The sequence below is a fragment of the Schistocerca americana genome, chromosome 4 (assembly GCF_021461395.2).
Source record: "Schistocerca americana isolate TAMUIC-IGC-003095 chromosome 4, iqSchAmer2.1, whole genome shotgun sequence".
In the NCBI taxonomy this organism is placed as follows: domain Eukaryota; kingdom Metazoa; phylum Arthropoda; class Insecta; order Orthoptera; family Acrididae; genus Schistocerca; species Schistocerca americana.
The window spans coordinates 227,980,526-227,986,525 of record NC_060122.1 but is presented as its reverse complement, the minus strand read 5'-3'; the positions used below and the strand labels follow the sequence as shown (position 1 = coordinate 227,986,525).

The 6,000-nt window shown below is 41.4% G+C and overlaps 1 protein-coding gene across 1 annotated transcript in view; it reads left to right on the top strand.

The window, feature by feature from the left end:
* Nucleotides 1–252: 252 nt before the first annotated feature.
* The window catches only part of LOC124613366 (acyl-CoA Delta-9 desaturase-like), a 158,836-nt gene continuing 153,088 nt past the window's right edge, over nucleotides 253–6,000 (top strand). Inside the window, exon 1 of the mRNA XM_047142066.1 lies at nucleotides 253–359. The gene's annotated coding sequence lies outside the window, so the exon portion shown is untranslated. The remainder of the gene's footprint in view (nucleotides 360–6,000) is intronic.

Below are 6,000 nucleotides of genomic sequence, written 5' to 3'. Positions count from 1 at the left end.
TTTACTCCTATTGCCGTACGCCTTCATTCTGGTCAGCACCTCCTGTTGATTATGGTGTATTCCATAGATGAGTTGGAAGGGGCGACCACGTGCTGACGGCGGCAGTCCACGGGGACAGCGTCGGCGGACCAGCGGCGTGGCGGGGGAGGGGCCGCCTCTGCTCGCTCTCTCTCCCCCCTGGTGGCCGCGGTCGCAGCGACTATATATCTGGAGAAGTCGCGCCGAGCGCCTCGCTCACTCGCACCTTATCGCTCCGGCTACGCCGCGACGCTTCCACTCCAGCGCAGCGCCGCTCACAACCTTCCAGACAGCCTCTGGCGCCTCACTCCGGAGCGTCGCCTACCGCAAGCTCTTCCGCGGTGAGTACCAGCCCGCTTGAGCACAATAGCTCTCGATTCGACAACGACGCCGAAGGCTGTACACAGTGTTTCCGGGGCTTTATGTGATTCATAGCGTGTGTCGCATCATTTTGTGCCTAACCGACATACATTTTCGTGCGGTGTATGCACAGATCAGTTCTTTGTGTAGTACAAAACCTGACAGATACACTTCTCAAGTGTGTGACATCCGTACGATTGGATCTAAGCACAAACAGCCAATGAAGTGTTCACGCATATTTTCAGTGAGGCCTATAATCAAGAATAATAAAGCGATTCATGATTTTCGCTTTCTATTAAACGCTGTGGTATGCATACTGGATGATAAATATTTTAGTTTTACGGTCGAAACCAGTCTCGTGATAATGACTGGTTGCCTATGGTTATAAGCATTCACGGTGTCCAAGCAGGAGTGGTCAATACTGAAGAATATGATGAGAGCAATCATTCGAAATAAAAACGCCTAGTAAACATGGACTTGAGAGCTATGAGCACTTCTTCATCTCTGGTACTGTGAAACCTCTTTTACTGAAAGATCTTTGGTTTCTTTTTTTTTCGCAGTTCGTAGTATGAGCCAAACACGAGAAAATTATCTAGGAAACATGGGCTCCAAAATTCATACCTTAAGAGCTACGAGTACTTGTTCAGTAGAAGAGACGTGTTGCACAGCAGCGAAGATGAACAAGTGTAGTTCTTAAGGTATGAACTCTGAAGCCCATGTTTACACAGGAACTTTTTTTTCTTGTTTAGGGTGATACTACCAGTACTTGTTCAGTAGAAGAGACGTGTTGCACAGCAGCGAAGATGAACAAGTGTAGTTCTTAAGGTATGAACTCTGAAGCCCATGTTTACACAGGAACTTTTTTTTCTTGTTTAGGGTGATACTACCATCTCTCACAAGAGGTTGCCGTAGTTGAGATTTGTTTCACACTACCGAAGATCAAGAAGTGCTCATAGCTCATAAGGTATGATTTTTTGAGCCCATTTTAACTAAACTCGTTTGCTTCCAATGATGGCTCCCGCACAACGCTGATTTTTGACCTCTCCTCCTGGGACACCATAGGTATATTTGAGTCACAGTCACCGGCAATCAATATAGTCCATTACCTTTCACTCTTTAGGATTGAAACTCTATCTCTACTCTTTCCTGATTGCATCCCGTGTTGATCATTTACAGCATGCTTAATCCGTGTGTCTGTTAGGAAGTCGAACATTCAGACATAATGTTTTGAACTAAAGGAGAGATTCTAATGACAATGGGGTTTAAGCGCTCTTGGGACTTACAGGATTTGATTGATACATAGGATTTTGTAGACTGCACTGGGCGGACAATGTATTTCCTAACCGCCCTATTTCCAACAGCCATCAAATGAAAGCCTTTTAAGCGTGTCGTCAAAAAGCTCGTCTTCGAAAGCGCATACATATGGAGGACATAATGTTCAGTCCCTAGCTGACACAGAATTCATGGAATAAACATAAATAGTGTGCAGCTAATTTCCTCTCAGATTACTTAAAATGGCTCTAAGCACTATGGGACTTAACATCTGATTTCATCAGTCCCCTAGACTTAGAACTACGTAAACCTAACCAACCTAAGGATTATAACACCCATCCATGCCCGAGGCAGGATTCGAACCTGCGACCGTAGCAGCAGCGTGGTTCCGGACTGAAGCGCTTAGAACCATTCGGCTATCTCAGATTACTGAATTTCCGTTAAATATCATTGTGTGTGATCATTAAAGCGAAAAATCAGCAATTAAAGGATTGCGGATGCACTTCGGATGCCCTGGTGGAATGTTAATGTGTGCACTCTTCATGTGTCGTCTCTCATATCTTTGGAGGAGATCATACGTGTTGATGGCCGACCTTGATTAGTTCACTAAGTTCCACCAGATGACAACTGATGTATCTTGAGGGAAAAAAAATCAGACAGGCCTTCATTCCAATAGTCCTCTACGTTGTATGACAGGACCCTAGATTTTGGCAATAACGCTGTAGTCCGCCAGTTTTAGTAATTTTGGCAATAAATTCTTTGTTATAGTACTTTCAGAACAAATTACTGCCACCAACTATTTTACTGAGATTAGCAGTATTTACTTTTCAGACAGTATTCTTTCGTCGAAATAAAATAAATTATCCTCGCTCTTGTGACTCAAGGTCGCACGGCTGATAAGGAAAGATGGCACTACGATTTGAGATACTGCACTGAGTTCTAACGTTCCCCTGGCATTCTTGATTTCTTTTGTTTTCTTACATCACTTGCGATGAATGTCAGACTGGTTCTTTGATATGGTCGACCGTGCTCACTTGAGCTAATGATATCAGTCTACACAGAACGTTAAATTCTTATCATCCTTCCAGTTCCCGGACAGCAGCACTACCTCCGTGCCACTGTAGCCATATTAAGAAGATATGTTTAGATTCATAAATAAATCATTCTTCCCAATATTCTTCAGGCAGTTCACAATTGCCTAACTATTTTTCTTTTCTCTGTGCTGTTGTGAGTAAAGTGAGTGAAAGAGCAATTCACAATGACAAACTGTTTAGGTGTTACTGGCTATCGGCAATGACATAGATTCCTCAAGAGACAAGAACAGTTCGAATTTCTAAACTATAAGTTATTCTCAACGAAAGAAGACCGATAAAGGTTGCAATATCAGCGCTGAGGCTAGAAAACTACTATCGTTTCCAACTGTGTTTTTTTCCATATTACTTGAACCACTTATTACGGTACGTGAGTGGACGTCGATACAGTTGAATTTAGTTAGCAGCAGCGCGAGCACACCACGTGACGCATATACAGCTGCGTGTATTCCATCAGGATATACATATATGTTTGTTTTCATTTAATGTAACAGAAAAAAATTCGTTTAATTTCATTTCTTAAAGGAATGACTAGTAAGGGTGCAAAGTAGGATCATTCATGGGAATTGACAGGTGGCCCACTTTTTTCTTCTAAAAATAACTGTGTTATCTTGTTAACAAAAATGTGATACACCAGGCTATACATTTCATCAAACTGGGAGCCCGACTGCATCGCAATAAGTGAATTCTACCAAACTGTTTTCTTACTATTTACAAGTAGTATCTTACTTGCAAAAGTAGACATTAGGTGAAGTAAGACAGAGAATTTCAGTTTTCTATCACGCTTCACATACATAATGTTCATACAGCAGAAAAATGGCTCTGAGCACTATGGGACTCAACTGCTGAGGTCATTAGTCCCCTAGAACTTACAACTAGTTAAACCTAACTAACCTAAGGACATCACAAACATCCATGCCCGAGGCAGGATTCGAACCTGCGACCGTAGCGGTCTCGCGGTTCCAGACTATAGCGCCTTTAACCGCACGGCCACTTCGGCCGGCGCTACAGCAGAATGTAAAGTATTAACCTGGTACTGGATATCTGAAACAAGATATCTTTTCCAGTCGTAACATAGATAAGGTATTTGAAATCGAAGAGTCGCGGCTCCTTCTTCGAGTTAACAACGTACGGAAAGTTGGGTTCTATGAACACGAGCTATTTTGTAGGTGGATTGGCATAGTTATTTACAACACTGTTAGGTTGATTCAGTAGAAGTTTGTTACGAATGAAAAAATAGCTTGCCAAGTCCAGTAGTGCTGATTTCGTTAGTCACTGTTCAATACAACAACTCCACTTTTTCTCCTGAACTGCTATCAAGGAACGTCAACCAAGAGGTGTAGAGAAGTTTTCAGTACCGTATGTTGTTGATCGTCCGAACTAGCCGTTGTCGTAATTTTGAGCAGAAACAAATATTTAAAGTACCTATATCGTTTGTGTTGTTGTGGTCCTCAGTCTGAAGGCTGGTTTGATGCAGCTATTCTTGCTACTCTGTCCTCTGCAAGCCTTTCATCTAAGAGTAACTACTGCAATCTACATCCTTCTGAATCTGCTTACTGTATTCATCTCTTGGTCTCTGTCTACGATTTTTACTCTTCACACTTTCCACCAGTACTAAATAAGTGATTCCTTGATGTCTCAGAATGCATCCTACCAACTGATCCCGTCTTCTAGTCAGCTTGTGTCAAAATTCCTTTGTTCCCCAGTTCTATTCAGCACCGCGTCATCAGTCATATGATCTACCGTTTGCTTTTTAGCATTACTGTGTAGCAGCGTATTTCAAAAGCTTCTATTCTCCACTTGTCCATCCACGTTTCACTTCCATATACGGGTACACTCACACAAATACTTTCAGAAAAGACTTCCTGACAAATAACTCTATACTCCATGTTAACACATTTCAGAAAGGCTTTTCTTGCCATTGCCAGTCTACATTTTTGAATCCTCTCCTTTGTCCATCATCAGTTACTGTGCTGCCCAAATATCAAAACTCACCTACTACATTTAGTGTCTCGTTTCCCAATCTAATTCCCGCAGCCTCAACTGAATATATACGACTACGTTCCAATATCCTCGTTTTGCTTCTGTTAATGGTCCTCTTATATCCTCCTTTCAAGAAACTGTCCATCCATTCAGCTGCTCTTCCGCATCCTTTGCTGTCTCTGACAGAATTACAATGTCACCAGCAAACAAAGTTTTTATTTCTTCTCCCTGGACTTTAATTCCTACTTCAAATTTTTCTTCGTTTCCTTTATTGCTTGCTCAATATACATATAGGATTAACATAGGAGATAGGCTACAGTCCTGTCTCACTCCTTTCTCAAGCACAGTATTCCTTTCATGCCCTTCGACTCCTGTAACTGGCGTCTGGTTGTATATCTTTCAGATTTTATAAAAGCTCGTAATTCATTGTTAGTCGCTAATAATTACACATGACACAAAAATAAAAGCAAACAAAAAAGGAAAATACGTATTAAATGACTCGCGCAACACAACTGCTTGCTGCGGAATACGAACGAAATTGTAAAGATTAGACCTTGACCAAAGTAAACTGACTGAAAGTGTTACTGGGCAGTTAAGATATAACCGTAAATGCTTCGAGTACAGTTATTTCACTAAAAATTCCTAGTTAAGTAAAGAGAAGATCTATTGGAAGATGATAGGAACACATCTATATTATTACTTACTTCCCTTTTCTTCGTAAAATTTACTTCCTTTGAACAGCTGAATTCTTAATGATCGATTCCAGAGTCTCTAAACACCACCCTCAAGGCACAGCTGTTAATGAGACACAAATGTAATCAAAGACAAGTGAAATATCACATATAGTCCAGCTAATTTGGAGTAGCTTGTGTTCTCTAAACGGGTTGTGGCTTACGTTTTAAATAAATGAGCAATCAACTTGTTGGTTCATAACAACATCGCAGAACTTTCCTTGAACTGTTTGCAGCATGAGCACGTGAAGTGCAGGAGCAATTGACTGATGTTAAGATACGGGATTCGTGTTCGAGAGAAGTAGAACTCAGACCCCATCGAGTCCCTGTGTTTTAATGTCCTTTAACTTTCTAAACCTTTCCAGGAGAAAAATTTGGAAATTTGTGGTAAGGTCTTATGTAGTTAGGTTGAAGTAGTTCTAAGTCTAGGGGACTGATGACCTCAGATGTTAAGTCCCATCGTGCTCAGAGCCATTTGAACCATTTGAAGCATCATCGGTCCCTAGGCTTACACACTACTTAATCTAACTTAAAGTAACTTACGC